This window comes from Monodelphis domestica, chromosome 1 (assembly GCF_027887165.1).
Source record: "Monodelphis domestica isolate mMonDom1 chromosome 1, mMonDom1.pri, whole genome shotgun sequence".
Lineage (NCBI taxonomy): Eukaryota > Metazoa > Chordata > Mammalia > Didelphimorphia > Didelphidae > Monodelphis > Monodelphis domestica.
Window position 1 is genome coordinate 37,741,029 of NC_077227.1, and position 16,862 is coordinate 37,757,890.

The window sequence follows — 16,862 nt, forward strand, 5'->3', positions numbered from 1 at the left end:
TGAGGTCAAGAAAATCTGGGTTCAAATCTAGCCTCAGACACTCATGTAATCCTGGGCAAGTTACTTTATACTTATATGTCTTAATTTCCTCATTTGTAAAATGGGGATAATATAGGACCTATCCTTCAGTGTTGTTGTGATGCTCAAATGGGGAAATACTTAAAAAATGCTTGGTACTGTGCTTAGCACATAATAAGCACTTAATGAATTTATATTCTTTTCCTCTCCATTGTGTCAAGTTTTCTGCAGATATTATCTCATTTGAACTTCACAACAACTCTGTGAGTAGGTGCTTTTATGAGCACCTTTTTTATGTTGAAGAAGTCACACAGCTAGTAAGTGCTTGAGGTTGGATTTGAACTTGGGTCTTCCTGATTGCAGATCCATTGCTCTATCTACAATGCCAATGAAAACTGCAGGATGATTTCACGTTTTGGATGGGAGTCTCTCAGATGCATAAGTTTCCACTTGTTCATGCTCATTCATGACATTATGGTGACCCCAAGGGCCCTGAAGCTTGGACTGGACTGGGGTGGCAGCTTCCAGAGATGATGAGTCTGAGACAGCCCTTGAGCATCATTAGTGGATGTTGATCTTTGAGCTCTAGTTCTGATTTGATGGGGTGGGGAGGGAATGGGGAGGGTCTCTCCTCTTTTTCCTTCTCTCTTTTTTCATCCTTCTCTTTCTTTTCCCCTCCCTATTATTGTAGGCTGCTCTTCCTTGGAGTGTGAATAGGACTGAAATCCCTCCTACTGTCTCTGTACTGAAGCATCTCTGCTCCTAGGTTGCCCTTGGGCTCAGGATCCTCGGTAAATATAGGGTCTATTAATCAGCACCTGAGCTATTTTAGTAAAAATAGGAGAGTTGGGTGTATGCTCGAGCAGAAAATTATTTCCCCCATAAATTGGTTTCAGAATGAGCATCTGCAGAGCCTGCTCCCAGATTGTTGCTGGCTGCTCCAGAGAGACAGACTCTAGGTAGACCTCTTTTCCCCTCCACCATCTATGACAGTACTGCTGACCCATGGTCACATTCTCTCTCCCTGACATCTAACTAATGAGGTTTGATCTTGCAAGGACAGTGTCTGTTTTTCAGGTTGTCTTCTATGGGTGAGCAGGAAGATGAGGGATAAAGCTGGAGGGCAGTGTTGGGCCAGAGTCTTTTTTTTCTATTTACCCACCCTGATATTCCCTGTGCTTCAACACTGCCTCATAGAATAAGAGAATCTCTGAGATGAATGGCATCTTAGTGGTATTTTAATTTTCTCTCCTCCCCTCTCCTTCTTCTTGAAGCTGACTTATGGTCATCTATCCACTGCTTGAATACTTCAACTGACAGGAAACTCACCACCACATAAGGCAACTTGCTCTTTTTTCAGTTCTAGTTGTTAGATATTTCTTCCTTATATTGAGCTAAAAGAGGATTTTTTGGGACTTCTTTTGATTGGCGCTTCCCAAGCAGAATGAGGGTCTCTCTTCCACATGATAGCTCTTCAAATACTAAGAGACTGCCACTGTATTCCCTTTAAATTTTCCCTCTTCTAAGCATTCCCAGTTTCTTCAACACTTCCTCTTCTTTGGTGACATTAGCTCTGATGATGTTTCCATGAACTTCTATATCCAGAGGTATTGGCCTCTTTGCTGACCCCCAAACATAACACTCCCTTCCATTCCAGGTATATCTACCATTCATCACTCATGCTTGGAATTCTCTCCATCTCATCTTATCTCCTGGTTTTCTCCAAATCTCAGCTAAAGTCCCATCTTCTCTAGGAAACCTTTCCTGATCTCTTAATTCTAGCGCTTCCCATCTGTTGACTATTTCCTGTTTATTTTGTATATAACTTATCCGTACATTGCTACTTGCATGTTACCTCCATTAGACTGTGAGGTTTTCAAGGGAAGGGACTGTATTTTGCCTTTTTTCTCTTAGCATTTAGCACAATGCTTGGCATATAGTAGGGGTCTAATAAATGTTCACTGACTGACTTTTTGGGTTTTGCTCTGTAGGGAATTTCCAGGCAGTTGTGCCCCCTGTGTTGGAAAGTTGCTTGTCAGCTCCTTCCCCTCACTTAGAGGACACTTTGATGTGGGTTGCCATGCATACAGGTTGGTTGAATGTTGACAAGTTGCTATAAGGATGCAGACAGGAGCTGGCCAGTTAGCATAGGCACAGCAAACTAGGGAGTTTACCTTCTTAGGAATCAGTGAAGCATCAGGCAGAAGTAACCAGAAGTTACCCCAGGGTATTTAGCACATCTTTAGCATCCCATTTGCATTGTAATTATCATTCCCCAAGTGGGAAAGCAAGATGAGTCATGGGTAAGGCACACAAATCAAGGTGAACTGTGGGTAAAATGACATTAGTTCCTTGGGAACAGCAAGGCAACAATCACCCAAACAAATGACTCCTTCCTTAGTAACTAATCAGGGTAAAAAGCATTCCTAAAAATCTTTCAGGTCCTTTTTGTCACCAAGCCTTTCCATCACCATGGCCACTCTGTCACTAGGGCCATTCAACTGCCTTCTTCCCTCTTTCAATAAAACTAGTTCTTTCACCATGAAGATCACCTGAGTCATTAGTTCTTTGATCAAGATCCTAATCTGATCCCCCCACATCAACTTGAGGACATCAATATTTACTTATAGTGGCCCCAGAGACAGTGGAATGAGCACATGTGGAAGCCATGTTTTTTTAAAGCTTGCATTAGATGAAGAAATGCCAGTCTGAATCCATGTACTGACAGAAGTCTTTGACTTTGTTTCCCAAAGATCTCCCCCTCCTGCCTTAACTCAACTCAGAGTTTGTCTAGATTTCCTTATGTCTCTTAAACAATCTGGTTCCTGGAAGGGAAGTGGGTGATGAGGCCAGACATGTTCTGAGATTCCAGAATGTATTAGAAGAAACTATCCAAGTCTAGAGTCAGATGAGGACCTGGGTTCAAATCCTTGCCCCGATGCATTTTCTGTATGATTCTGGGCAACTGATGTTTGCCTCCATTTCCTCATTTGTGAAAGATGAATAATAACAATTGCCCTACCTATCTCACAGGGTGAGGAAAGTGATTTGCAAACTCTAAAGATGGAAACTTCTTATCTAGTTCATCCCATGAAGAAGTGATGTTATGCTACAGCCTAAAACTAGAAGCCAATGGCCTGGAGCTTCCTCCAACATAGTGTTGCCTAGAGATAGCTAAGAGGCACAATCAATATGTTCTGTAGTCAGACACTTACCAGTAGGGTGATCTTGGGCAAGTCACAACATCTGATTGTCTCAGTTTCCTGATCTGTAAAATGGTGATAATATAAAGCACCCACCTCACAGGATTGTTATAAGAACCAAATATGATAACATTTGTCAAGTGTTTGTGAACTATGAAGAATTAAATAAATATTAGTTATTCCCGCTCCCCCCCCCCCCAGCCCTAGCCAGGAATTCCTCTGTCATTCAGTTCCATTCTATTCTGTTTAGCAGACATTTATTAAACCCCTACGGTGGGTGAGACACTGTGCTAAGTATTGGGGATACGAGGACCCTAATGAGACTGTTCTTGTCCTTGAGGAGCTTATAGTTTCCTGGGGGAAACAACATGTACCCAATAAGTGATGCAATATCTATATCTATAGAGATAGATATCTGGATCTACAGATAGGTATCTACCTAGATAGATATTGGTATCTATGTTGAGAAATCTATTGATATAAATATATAGATGTAGTAATATACACAAATCTATATATGTGTATATAGAAATATGTATGTATTTAGTAAATATGAAGTGAATTTGGTGTGTGTATGTGTGTGCAGGTTTATCAACAACTGGAAGAATCGAGAAAAACCTGAGCATCTTCCTTGGACTCTTCTCCCAGCCAGGACTGGCTGTGTATTCCTCTGTTCTCGGAGCAGAGATTTCGAGTCAAGATCTATCCACCCAAGATTAGTTGTCTCTAAGGCTCTGCCCTAAGGTGGATCTCTTGTTAAGGACATGCTTCTCTATGCAGTTTGGGAGTCTAAATCTGGAGAAGCCCTCCATGAGGCATGTTCTACAGAGGGAGGAACCCAGTCAGTTGAGTGCACTGCCATGACCATCAGAAGAACCGACTCTGCAGATGTAAATACCAAACACGGGGTGGGAGAACGTGTGTGGGGGAATGCCGAAGTGGTTTCGCGACATGCGGTCTCTCATGGCGTGTCTGGGATTTACAGCTGACGAGGAGTCACTCAACTCAGTGTGCCTCCAGAGAAAGGAAGAGCTTATTAGGAAGAGATGGCCAACCTGTCCCCCGGCTCCCAGGAAGATGTCTCAGTTGGGTGCCACTGTGGAGGGGGCTGAAGGCATCCAGGAGAGCACCAAGATCAAGAGCAAAGAATTGGAGACTTGGCAGGTGAAAGGTCATGGGAAAGATCTCTTGTTGCTACTCTCCTGACTTCATGCCTGAAATTCTGCTAGTAGAGATTCATTCCTTTGGAGGATAAGTAATGTTTTCTTGAGTCTTCCTTTTTACCATGAAAAGACTTTGTTTATTGGTCCTTCGCACTTATTGTGAATCTCTACTCATTTGACATTAGCATGGTGGACACTGAGTACCATATACCTGGACAATAGGACACAATATAGAAAGCTAAAGAAGGAGGCCAGGAAGGAGAGATGAAGAGCCTTGAAACATCACCATCTACTCTTACATGCCCCTGAGTTCAGACAGGGTCTCAGATGAAGGCAGGAATGGCTGATCCACATTCTATACATCTTTCAAGTACCTCCCTTCTCCAGTAAATGTGTCCTGACAACTCTGGCTCTCATTTGATCTTTCCCTTTATGTGCTTTGAGGGCAAGGGCTTGTTCTGTCCTGCTTTTGCCTTATATTCTCTGTGTTTATGGCATGTTACAAGATACCTGGCCCATGCTTACTTATTGATTGGTTGATTGTGCTTTTATTGTGTGGAGCCATCCCTTAGGAGAAACTTTTTTATCCTCCACAAAGGACTTTTCTGGCAGATATTAGGTTCATATGAGGTTTAACCACAAAGATCACATTGTTCAATAATCCTCTCAGGATCAGCATCATGTAGGATGTAAAACACAGAGGCAGATGTTATGAAAAGGTGTTTGCCACCATCATGGAGAATACTTTGCACAAAATTCACGAATAGAAGAATTCTCTTCAGATGATAAGGTCCTCCAGATGCTCTGGTTGGTGGATGACATAGGGCTGGCTGCATTGAGCCCCAGAACCCTACAGTATCCCCTTAATGAGATCTATGGTCAATAAAAAGAGATTGGGTTACTAATCCACACAGGAAGAAGCAAGTGGACATGCAGCTGTATAGGCAACCCATTGAATTCAACCATTAATACACGTATTCTGTGATAAAACAAACAGATGGACAATAAGTTGGGTCTACACGATTGATTTGTTGTTATTGAGCCATTTTCAGTTGTATTTGACTTTTCCTGATTCCTTTTGGGGTTTTCTTGGCAAAGATACTAGAGTGCTTTGTCATTTCTTTCTCTATATCATTTTACAGATGAAGAAACTGAGGCAGATAGAGTTAAGTGCCTATGGCCACACAGCTAATAAGTGTTTGAGGTCAAATTTGAACTCAGGTCTTCCTGATTACAGGACTGGTACTCTATCCAATGCATCACCTACCTACATCCACAGTTGAAAAGAAGGAGGAAATTGGACTGAGTCTCATGTAAAATGGTAATGCTTTCAACTATCTCAAACTGTTCCTGGCTGTTAAGGTCCATCTTTTTTTCCATCAACATTCTGATGCTAGATGACTTAATCACAGAATACCCCAATATCAGAAGAGTGAAGATTGTAGGGATCCAAAGGACAATGGAAAGATGCATCATGTAGTCTAGGACAAATTATATATAACTCATGTGAGAGAAGCATCATGGAGGAGATCAACAGAGATGTCTCTAACTAGAAGATGAGGTAGACTGGCAAGTCTTAAAGTGGAAATAAGATGTAATTTAAAAAAAGAGAACTAGAGGAAGAGGAAGATTTCCAGGGCATTGGATGGATCCTGAATGGAATTTCCTGGAAGATCATGGACAAGAATCAATCAGGATGAGGAGTCAATGGGTTGTGATCTCCAGGGGCAGAAGGAAGGTCTATATATAAAGGTCACATGGAGGAGGAACTATACCCAGTACCTAAAACTGTGCCATGCCATTAAATGGGAACATAACAAAAACAGGGTGTCCCAAAAGTCTTTAAGCTCTTAAAGCTTACATCTGCACTAAGATTTTTGGGACACACTGTATTTATTGAATTGAAATGAATTCTTCTTCCCTGTCCCTGCCTGCTCCATGCCCTCAGACATCCCTTTTAACAAGGAAGTACATTTAAGCAAAACAAAATGATTCATTGATGAGCTGACCTGCTGACTCAAGGCTTGACATACAGTGTGCTTTCAGAGAATCCTGGCGCCATTGAACATGGATATGGACTCATTGGAAGGGCTTTGGAGGATGAGAGTGGGCTTCCTTTGCATAAAGTCCACAGGTTGCTTTTAAGAGGATGAATCTAGGGTGAATGAGACATTTCTTTTTCAATGAACTGGGAACCCACTTCCTCTGAGTTGTTTTCTTATCTTTGTATGTCCCTTATATTTCTGTTGGTCAGCTGGCATAACTAATGCTACCCTAGGCCATATTAATAGGGCTATCCTCCCTAGAATGAGGATGCTCAGAGTCCTACAATCTCCTGCTCAGATCAGGGCACACACACATATAGGCTTCTGTATTCAGCTCTGGCAATCACTTTATAAAGAAATTTTGGATAAACTGCAACAGGTCTAGAGGAGGGCAACTAGATTGGTGAGAGAGAGCTAAAATGTATCTCAAGAAGAATCTTTGGAGAAACTGAGGATGTTTAACTTACAGAAAAGGAGACAGGACTAGGGGAGTCATAAGAGATAGGGCAGCAGAGCCTTGGATCTGAAATCAGGAAGACCTGAATTTGAATTTTATTAGAGACTCTTGCCAGTTATGTAGTCCTGAACAAATTGCTTAAGCTCTCCATGCCTCATTTTCCACCCCTGTAAAATGGGAATAATAACAGCACCTTTTTAAGGGCTATTATGAGTATCAAATGAGATAATATTATGTAAAGTGCTTATTATTGTGATGATGATGCTTACACAATGCCTGGCAGATTGTACTTCTTTAAATTCTTGAAGAGAGATAACTCTTTCACATGCCATTCTTTGTCCCATTGCTGTGCCTTTGCTCAGGCAGTGCCTTTCCCTGGAACACATTCCCTTTTAACCTTGGCTTCTCAGAATCTCTAGTTTCTTTCAAGACTCAGCTCCTATGTGAGATATTTCACAATTTCCCTCAGATGCATATTTCTTTCTCCCCAAATTACCTTGTAATTATTTTTTCTCTGTGTGTGTTTGGGTGTGTGGATACATATTTCATTTATATATCTGTATACATGTTGTCTCCTGACATGGAATGTAAACTTCTTTTTAAAAAATCTTAGAATTGATGCTAAGCATTGATTCTAAGGCAGAAGAGCAGCAGTAAGGACTGGGCAACTGGGATTAAATGACTTGTCCAGGGTCATGTAGCTAGGAAGTATCTGAGTCCAAATTTGAACCAAGGACTTTTAATCTCCAGACCTGTATTTCTATTTACTGAGTGAGCTTGCTGCCCCAGAATATAAGCTTCTTGAAGACAAGAATTGTTTAATATTTTGGCTTCACACTTAGAACAATATCTGGCACATGGAACAGTCTTAAGAAATGCTTGTGGACTGAGTATTAAATTCATGAACTTATTCTGTTTGACCCAATTGGCTAAACTGGGACAAGAGATAGAACTGATAGAGACAGATCTCCCTTGATATAAAAACAAAACCCCAAGCTACAAGCACCATCCAACAATTTTCTTTCTTTCTTTTGAGGACAATAAGTCCTACGGGGCCCTCCTAGAGTTGTTATTTTCTTATTGGACTGGTGATTTCATGCTACAAGACTCCCATTGAGGAATTTCTTTCCCAATGCAGAGGAGTTCCTGCTCTTATTTTATAGGTTTAGACAGTTGTTAGTTAGAATTAAATGACTTGTCCTCAGTTTCACAGCCAGTATGTTTCAGAGTTTGGTTTTGAACCTAGTTCTTCCTCATTCTCAGGCCAGCTGGGTCCATTGGGAGGATGGGAGGCTGCGACTCTTGCAGAGAGGTGCCAGGATCAAATGAGGTAAGGAGTCCAGGAAGCATTTTCAAAGCTTTGAGACACTCTACAAAAGCTAACTGTTACCTATAGTGTGAGGATAACCATCATCATTTTATAGGTGAGGACACTGTGCTCAGAGAAGGCTGTGATGTGTCCAGGGGCACACAATTGGTGTCAAAGCTCACCTCAAACCTAGGTGTCTCCTGACTCCAATTCCAGTTCCATTAAGCACTTGGATTTTGTTATTGCACGATTTCCCCACATTTCTTAACTTTTCTGAATTTGGACATTGGTAGGAAACCATTCTCTGTGATTCTGAAGAGTGTGTCTATTTCTCCAACTTCCCCAGTTGAATCCATTTACTGAGATTAATGACTTCACATTCATTGCTATGGAAACAGCCAAGATACCTCATCTGCCACATCCTTTAGTTCCAATCAAACCAAGGATTTATTGAGTTCCTACTAAGTGCAGGGATCTTTGCTAGATGCTGGGGTAGCAAAGTGGGGATGGGGTAGGCAGACAGAAAGATGATTAAGACAGAGAGAGCCCTTCCCTTCCAGGAGCCTGGAATTTGCACAAGACTGAAATACTTAGAGGATTGAATAGCAATGAAACTTGCACACAATTCAATAGGATCTTAGATGAGATGTCACAAAGTTGTCCAGTATTAATAGCCAATGATTGGTGATAAAACTAATATGAATACTTCAGTGGGCCTTTGATCTCATCAGTGTGGGTCCTACATTCCAATAGTGCATACTGAGGCTGGTTCATGCCTTCTCATTCTCTGCCTTTTTGCTCATATCCTATTAATATGAATATTGAGCATGACATAACACTAAAAATTAACAATAAATGAGTGGCATAGTCCTATTCAGCATGCAATACCTATAGACTGAGACTGTTCTGAGGAAGACAACTGGGATGGTGAAGGACCTTGTGCCAAGGTCAAATGAGGACTCAGGAAGAATTCAGGGTGTTGAGCCTGGATGAGGAGCTTTGGGGATGTGGATTGTGAAAGCTTGCCTCCAATGCATGCTGGTCTAGACTCAGAGAACTTGGGTTCAAGACTTGTTCTATAACTTGCTACCTTTGTGACTTTTCTGAGTTCCAGTATCTTCAGCTATTAAAAAATTGGTTGGAGTCCCCAACTTTCTAGATAAGGGGCAAAAAAATGGTTGGAGTCACTAGCTTTCCAGATAAGGGGCAACTTCCCTAAAACAGGCTAGGCACCTTTAAAAAATTTTAAATTTCAAATCTTTACCTTCTGTCTTAGAATTAATACTATGTATTAGTTCCAAGGCAGAAGTATGATAAGGGCTAGGCAATGGCGGTTAAGTGACTTGCCCATGGTCACCCAGCTAGGGAGTGTTTGAATCCAGATACGAACCCAGGGCTTCCTATCTCTAGGCATGGGGCTGAAATCACTGAGCCACCTAGCTGCCCCCAGGCAACTTTTCATTTATTTATTTATCCATCCATCTATCTATCTATCTATCTATCTATCTATCTATCTATCTATCTATTTTTTAACCCTTACCTTCTGTCTTGGAATCAATACTGTGTATTAGTTCCAAGGCAGAAGAGCAGTAAGGGCTAGGCAATGGGGGTTAAGTGACTTGCCCAGGGTCACACAGCTGGGAAGTGTCTGAGGACAGATTTGAAACTAGGACCTCTCATCTCTAGACCTGGATCTCAATCCACTGAGCTACCCAGTTGCCTCTCTCCACCCAGGCACCTTTTTAATAGAACCTATAACATCCATATTTAGGTCAATGGTCCTGAAGGATGGAAAGGAAAGTAGGTTCAGCTTGGGGAATGGAGTAAATGATTTCTCTGGTGCCAGATAGATGATCCTGTGATTAGATCACCTCTCTCTGAGGTCTCTTCCAGGACTTTCTTTCTGATACTCTGATCTGTTTAGAAGACCTACATCCATTTGTAAAAAATAAAAAAGAATTGGACCTTTGATCTTTTGGGCATAAGGAGTTGCCACTAGGGTTACATTTATTTTGATTGGTCTCAGAAGGCAGATGAGCAATGAGTAGAAGTAGCAGAGGCAGATTTAAGGTCAATTTGGCAGAAAAACAATCTTTTTTTTGTGATTTGTATTTTATTTATTTTAATTTTTATTTGGTCATTTCCAAACATTATTCATTGGAAACAAAGATCATTTTCTTTTCTTCCCTCCCCCCTCCCCCCACCTCTCCCATAGTCCACTGGGTATCACATGTGTTCTTGACTCGAACCCATTTCCGTGTTGTTGGTATTTGCATTGGAGTGTTCATTTAGAGTCTCTCCTCAGTCATATCCCCTGCACCCCTGTAGTGAAGCAGTTGCTTTTCATCGGTGTTTTTACTCCCACAGTTTATCAGAAGAACAATCTTGCTAATTATTAGAGCTTCTCCAAAGTGTGTGAACTGAGTAGTGGTTCTTCTTTATTAGAGGTCTTTGATCAGAGGTTGGGCAATCCCTTGTTGGGGATGTAATAGAGGGGATTGTTGTGGAATCTTGAATCTTTTCAAGGTGGACCTATATTTGCAATGAAACTTTTCCCAAGCCTTTACTGTCCTTTTTAGTAAGAATTCTAAGACAGAGAAGCAGCAAGGACTAGGCAATTTAGTGACTTGTCTGTGATGTCTAGGGTTAGGAAGTGTCTGAGGCCAGATTTGAACCGTGCTCTTCCAAATCCAGACATGGTGTTCTATCTAGTGTGTTAACTACCTGCACCATTTGCAATAAAAATTATAGTGTCAGATCAGGCATTCTAAACTCTTTGGTGTCCTTGCTTCTTTGAGGATTCTCTTGAAGCCTATGTACCCCTTCTTGTCATCATGTTCTTTAATGCACAAAATAAAATATATAGGATTACAAGGAAAATATATTGAATTACAGATATCAAAAAATATTTTTAAGAGTTCACAGGTCCTAGGCTAAGAGCCTTTGCCATAGAGAGTTTCCTGGGGACATGGAGCAGTTAAATGACTTTGACAGGATGACATAGTCCATATGCCCCAGAGGTGGGATTTGAGTTTCAGAGGTCAGATTACTATCTCACTCCGCTGTGTTTTTTCATTCATACCCTATGAATCTGATCCCCCAGTGTCAACTGCATAGCCTTTCTCTTAGGTCCAATGTGCTCCCCCTCCTGGCTTAGCTCTTCCCTTCCCTGGCCAGGACAATTTCTTTGATTTCTGCTGGAGGAGGGGTTTGAGAACACTCTGGCTTACAAATCTTTCTGAATGACAGATTCTGCTGGATGCTGCTGCATAAATTGGGCTCTGTCTGTCAGGGTCTTTATAGAAATATATATGGTGGGATGGGTGTCAGAATCCATCCCAGGCAAAGCTAATATTAAATAAAATTACTGTCAGAAGCAATTTGCAGCCACTTCCACGAGATAGGGAGCGGGTATGATTAGGTAACGTTCCCTTGTTTGCCCATGTCAACTCTGGCAGATTGTGTTTGTAAACTGATCAGAGCACATTAGCGTCCATTATCCAGGGTGATCATTCTGGGCAACTGCTGGTTTTCTTGCTGGCTTGGAAGGGCTTTAGGACAAGGGCTGGGTGTGGCTGAGAAAGAGCAATCCACCATCAGGCTGAGGGGATGGAGGGCTGACATCACACCATTCTCCTTACATGATTGCTCAATCCCAGGATTCACTCAAAGGCATCCTAACAATGATTAGAGCAAACTCCTGGGTGGAAGCAGGAGGCTGGAGGAAATGACTACTGGGGATGTCACCAGCCTAGGAGCCTAGGTGAGGGTCTTAATGTGAAGATCCAAGTCAGGGAAACAGACAAGCACCTTCAGAATTATAGAAGCTTTGATTTGGAGATGGTTATTGAGGCCATCTAGTACAATCTCTGTTAATCAAAAATTTATTCTATAAAGTACTCAATAAATTGTCATGGACACTCTGTTGGAAGACCTTCACTGAGAAAGAGCCATCTCCCATCTTAGATGCCAAATTCTACTTTTAGACAATTCCTATTATCAGAAACTTTTATGATCTGTTGAACTAAAGCTGCCTCTTATTTCCACCCATAGTTTCTAGTTCTGACCCCTAGGGCCAACCAGAGCCAGTTTGGAACTTCTTACACCTGGCCATCCTTTAAATTCTTGGAAGCTGCTTCCATGGTTCCCTATTTTCCTTTTTTAGGAAGCATGATTCCTTTGAAGGTTTTACTGGGATGAATCATACTCCTGGTGACCTTCCTTTAGATGGGCTCTTGCTTGTCAATGCCACTTTTAAATGAGATATCTAGAACTAGCACAATGCTGCAGATGGTTCTCACAATGTGACTATCACCTTTCTTGTTCTGGGCATTATCTTTCTTTGAGAAGTCTAAGATTGCATTAACTTTTCTGGATGCCATATCATGCTGTTAACTCATATAGACCTTGCAGTTTACAAAAACCTTTAGATCTTTTCCACATGAACTACTTCCCAGTCATGCCTTCTCTATACTATTCTTGTGTAATTGATTCTTTGAACCCAGATGTTGGATTTTATATTTATTTCCACTAGCCTTCTAGTTGGATTTTGTATTTATTCTTAATAAATTCCACATTATTTATATTCAGCCTATTTCTTCTCACCTCTGAAGATTGTTTTTGGATCATGTGTCCGTCATCCCCTATGTTAGTTATCCTGCCCAGTTTTATGTCTTAAAAATTTGACAAGAATGCTATTTAAGGCATGTCATGTCTAAAAATATTAGACAACATGGGGTCAAAACTAGATTTCTAATTTTCTCCTTTTGAGTTCAATCCAAACCAATCAATAGTTATTAAGTGCCTACTGTGTATCAGGAATCATGCTAAGTGCTAGGGAACATAATTCATAAAAATAGAGTTCCTGCCTTGGAAAAATTATAATCCAATGAAAGGAGATAACACATAGGAGGAAGCAGAAAAATTAGGGTGGAGGGTAGATGTGGGAATACCAGGGAACATCATATTCCACAAGTTTGAAACCAGACAGAGAGTTCTTGTTCTTCTTTGGGTCTTCATCAATATGGATTTGCCTAAATCTATTTTCACAGGGCCTACATCTTCCATTTTGTGTACAATGGCAGCATATGTATATTTGTCCAATATTTTACTAAAAGTCTTACTGTGTCAGATGTATGAGGAGAATGAAGTTAGTCAATCTTTGTTATTTTTCATTATATATGTATATTACAGACTATATATAGATATGACTTTTGAAAATTATTTTCTGACAATCTGTGAACCATGTTCTCTTCATCTCTTCCTTTCTCCTCAAAATAGCCAGTAATATGGTAGAGGTTATACATGAGCTATCATGCAATATATATCTTCATGTTCATCATGTGAAAGAAGACATGATTTATTAAAAAAATGAATGAAGGAAATAAAGTGAAGAATGGCAAACTTTAATCTGCATTCAAATTCCATCAGTTCTTTCTATGGTGGTTTTTTTTTTTTGGGTTATAAATCCCTTGGAATTGTCCTGGATTCTTGCATTGTGATAATGGTCATTCATAGTTAACCATTGTACATTATTGCTGTAACTGGGTAAAATGTTTTCTTGGTTCTACTCACTTCACTTTGCATTACTTCATATAAGTATTTATAGTTTTTTGTGATTGTCCTGTTCATCATTTCTTATGATCCAATTGTATTTTTTAAACCTTTACCTTCTATCTTAGAACTAATACTGTATATTTGATCTAAGACAGAAGAGTAGTAAGAGCTGGGCAATGGGGGTTAAATGACCTACCCAGGATTACATAACTAGAAAGTATCTGAGATCAGATTAGATCCCAGGACCTCCAGTCTCTAGGTCTGGCTCTTTATCCATTGGCCCACCTAGATTCTTTTTCTTCATTACTTTCTATACTTTTGGAAGATAAAAATGATCATAAAGTAAAGTTTAGAATTTATCAGTTATTCTGCTTTTGTGGGGGAGAGGGAGAGAGAGAGAGAAACACAGAGAGATAGAGAGAGACAGAGAGAAAGAGACAGAGAGAAATATCTGAAGGATGTCTGAATGGTTAATGTTTCCCAGTTCTACTTCTAAAACTCCTTATTTTTTCCCTCCTTTTGTCTAGGTAGTTTGTAGTATATTCCCAGGAAAATACTACACCTGTTTCTCTTTCTCTCATTCCTTATCCAAATGCTTTCTCTCACATCATCACTCAGGTCCCCGGATTTTCTCTTTTGACCACATCTTAGTATAGAGTGCTACCTCTCTACTCCTTTTAGCTATTCTATTCCTCTGGAATAAATATGACCTTCCAGTCATAAGTCTCATCTCCCTAATTCCCAGTTATTTCTATGTTGTTGAATTTATTTTCTGTAACCAGAACATCTAGTTTACCTTATTACCCACACTTTGTGTATTTCTCGATGGATAGTCTTCTTGGGCATTGTCTCCTGTGAATTAATGGGCCTTTCAAATGGTATTTATCTTCCTAGATTTTGCTGCTCCTCTCTGTGGTATCTGATTTGGTGGATATATGTGGGTAGTTTTTCCCTCTGCTTTTCAGATTAAAGTTCTCTTTAACAGATTTGCAATACTCTAGGAATATCCATCTATCCCTCTATCTATTCTTCTATTCTTCTGTCTAGCTATCATCAACCTCTCTATCATTCCATCTATTTAACTATCTAGGCTTACATTTACCTATCTATCATCTTTCTATACATGTATGTAACATGCATGTAGCAAATATGTGTATGTATGGATCTAATCTATCTAATCAGTTTCCATTAGGTATATTCCATCCATGACCCATAGCCCATCATTTGTACATGTTAAGTTGTGGTACTGAAAGCCAAATTCCCATTTTCAGATAATATCTTCTTGACTAAATAGCCACTTTCCAAATTTCCTTTTCTTTTTTTGAAATCCTTACCTTTAAAACCGAGCAATCATGGAGATACCATCCATACCCCAAGGTCTTCAATTACTTTCCCATTATGTCATAATCTCTGCAATGTTGTATATTCCTTTTCATGGTATTATTTGTCTTTACATGAATCATCAGGAATGAAAAATGGTCTCAGGTTTGTCATCTTCTTAGGCTCTCCTTGATGTCCTAAATATATACTTGGGAAAGATTGTAGACCTCCCTATTGTTTATGACATATTGACAAATAGCTGCCTCAGAACAGAGTATTACTAATGTTCCCCTGTTCTTCTTCTAACCATTCTTAGATGATCCCTCTCCCAGTGTCATTCATGAATCCACATTTTCATTCTGTGGGGCATTGAAGGATATTCCCTCTTCAAAGTGTCCAGTCATTCTATCTCTTAGAAAAAAAGATTTATACCAATGAAGATCTACCAAAAAGTCTAGTGATTCCTTTCCTTCCAATCTTTCCCTATTTCACATTCCTCTATTCTCCAACCTCCTGACACATGTTAGGATTTCCCTCTGCCTCTTTGGATGATTAATCTTCTGTGTTTTCTTAACTTCTTTCATTTTATTACCTGTATTTTTTCCCAGGGAGAAGTTGGACTGATAAAACAGATTGTGTTTGCTGACAAGAATCTTTGTAGCACATGGCATGGCTAGTGCTCTGAATATATGATACTGTTGTTCTTATAAATTATCTTATTGTTGCAATGTGATATTTATGAATATGTGAATGGTTGGTCACATTTACTATTTGGATTGTAAACATGACAGGCTCAAAGAAGTTGGAGCTAGGAAGGGCTTTAGAGCTCATTTAATTCAACCTCTTGATTTTACAGATGAGGAACTTGAGATCTGGGGAATTCAAATGCCTTTCCCAAAATCACATAGTTATTATAGAGCAGAACTGGTACTAGGGCCCAGGAAGTTAGATGGAGTAGAAAGACTCCTAGGCTTGGATCACAGAGCATAAGCTCAAAGGGACTTTGATATGGAAAAGAATGTAGAGATCATCTGGTTCAACTCCCTGCTTCAGGGGGATTATGTAGCACTTGTGATCAATTCATCAATCATAGGCATTTCTTAAGTGCTTAATATTGGCTGGACTGTGCTTAGTGCTAGGGTTACAAATATAAGAAAAACCAGAACAGTCCATGTCCAAAAGTAGCTTACATTCTAATAATGTATAGATAAGTATATACAAGATCATTATAAACCAGTGATAATGGTGATAATAAGGAAGGTCATAAAGATCCTGGTGCCGATAAAAATCTTGGTGATGATGATTATAGTGATGAGATTATGAACATGCTAATGATGTGATAAAGAGAATTATTATATATTTTCTGCTCCTCTTGAAAATAGATGATGAAAGCAATCATAGAGATGATAATAATGACCATGAAAAATTTAGTGATGGTGAAAATATTGATGGTAATAACCATATAATAAAAAAATTAACAAAATAGATAAAATAAAATAAATGGAAATAACCATAGAAGTAATAATGAAGAAGATGATGACAATTTTGATCATGGAGAATGTTGTTGATAATGATGATGATGATGATTATCAGTTGGACTTGGATAATGATGGTTGTAATAATATTGATGATGATTATGACAGTGATGACGATGATGGCAAGATAATGATTATTATAGTCACTACAGATGATAGTGTACTCTATCCATTTCTTCTGTAACACTTCCATGAATGTAAGAGTTTGTGACCTCACAAGACCGTAGGGAGTCTCCTTAGTTATTATCTTCACTTA

General features: G+C 39.7%; 1 protein-coding gene and 1 non-coding gene across 2 annotated transcripts in view; both read left to right on the plus strand.

The window, feature by feature from the left end:
• Positions 1-16,862, plus strand: part of GRID1 (glutamate ionotropic receptor delta type subunit 1) — a 1,152,573-nt gene that overhangs the window by 65,145 nt on the left and 1,070,566 nt on the right. The window lies entirely within an intron of this gene.
• MIR7247 (microRNA mir-7247) lies at positions 4,132-4,186 on the plus strand. Its single transcript, NR_127432.1, is given in 1 exon segment — positions 4,132-4,186. It is a non-coding gene; the product is annotated as a microRNA mir-7247 (primary transcript).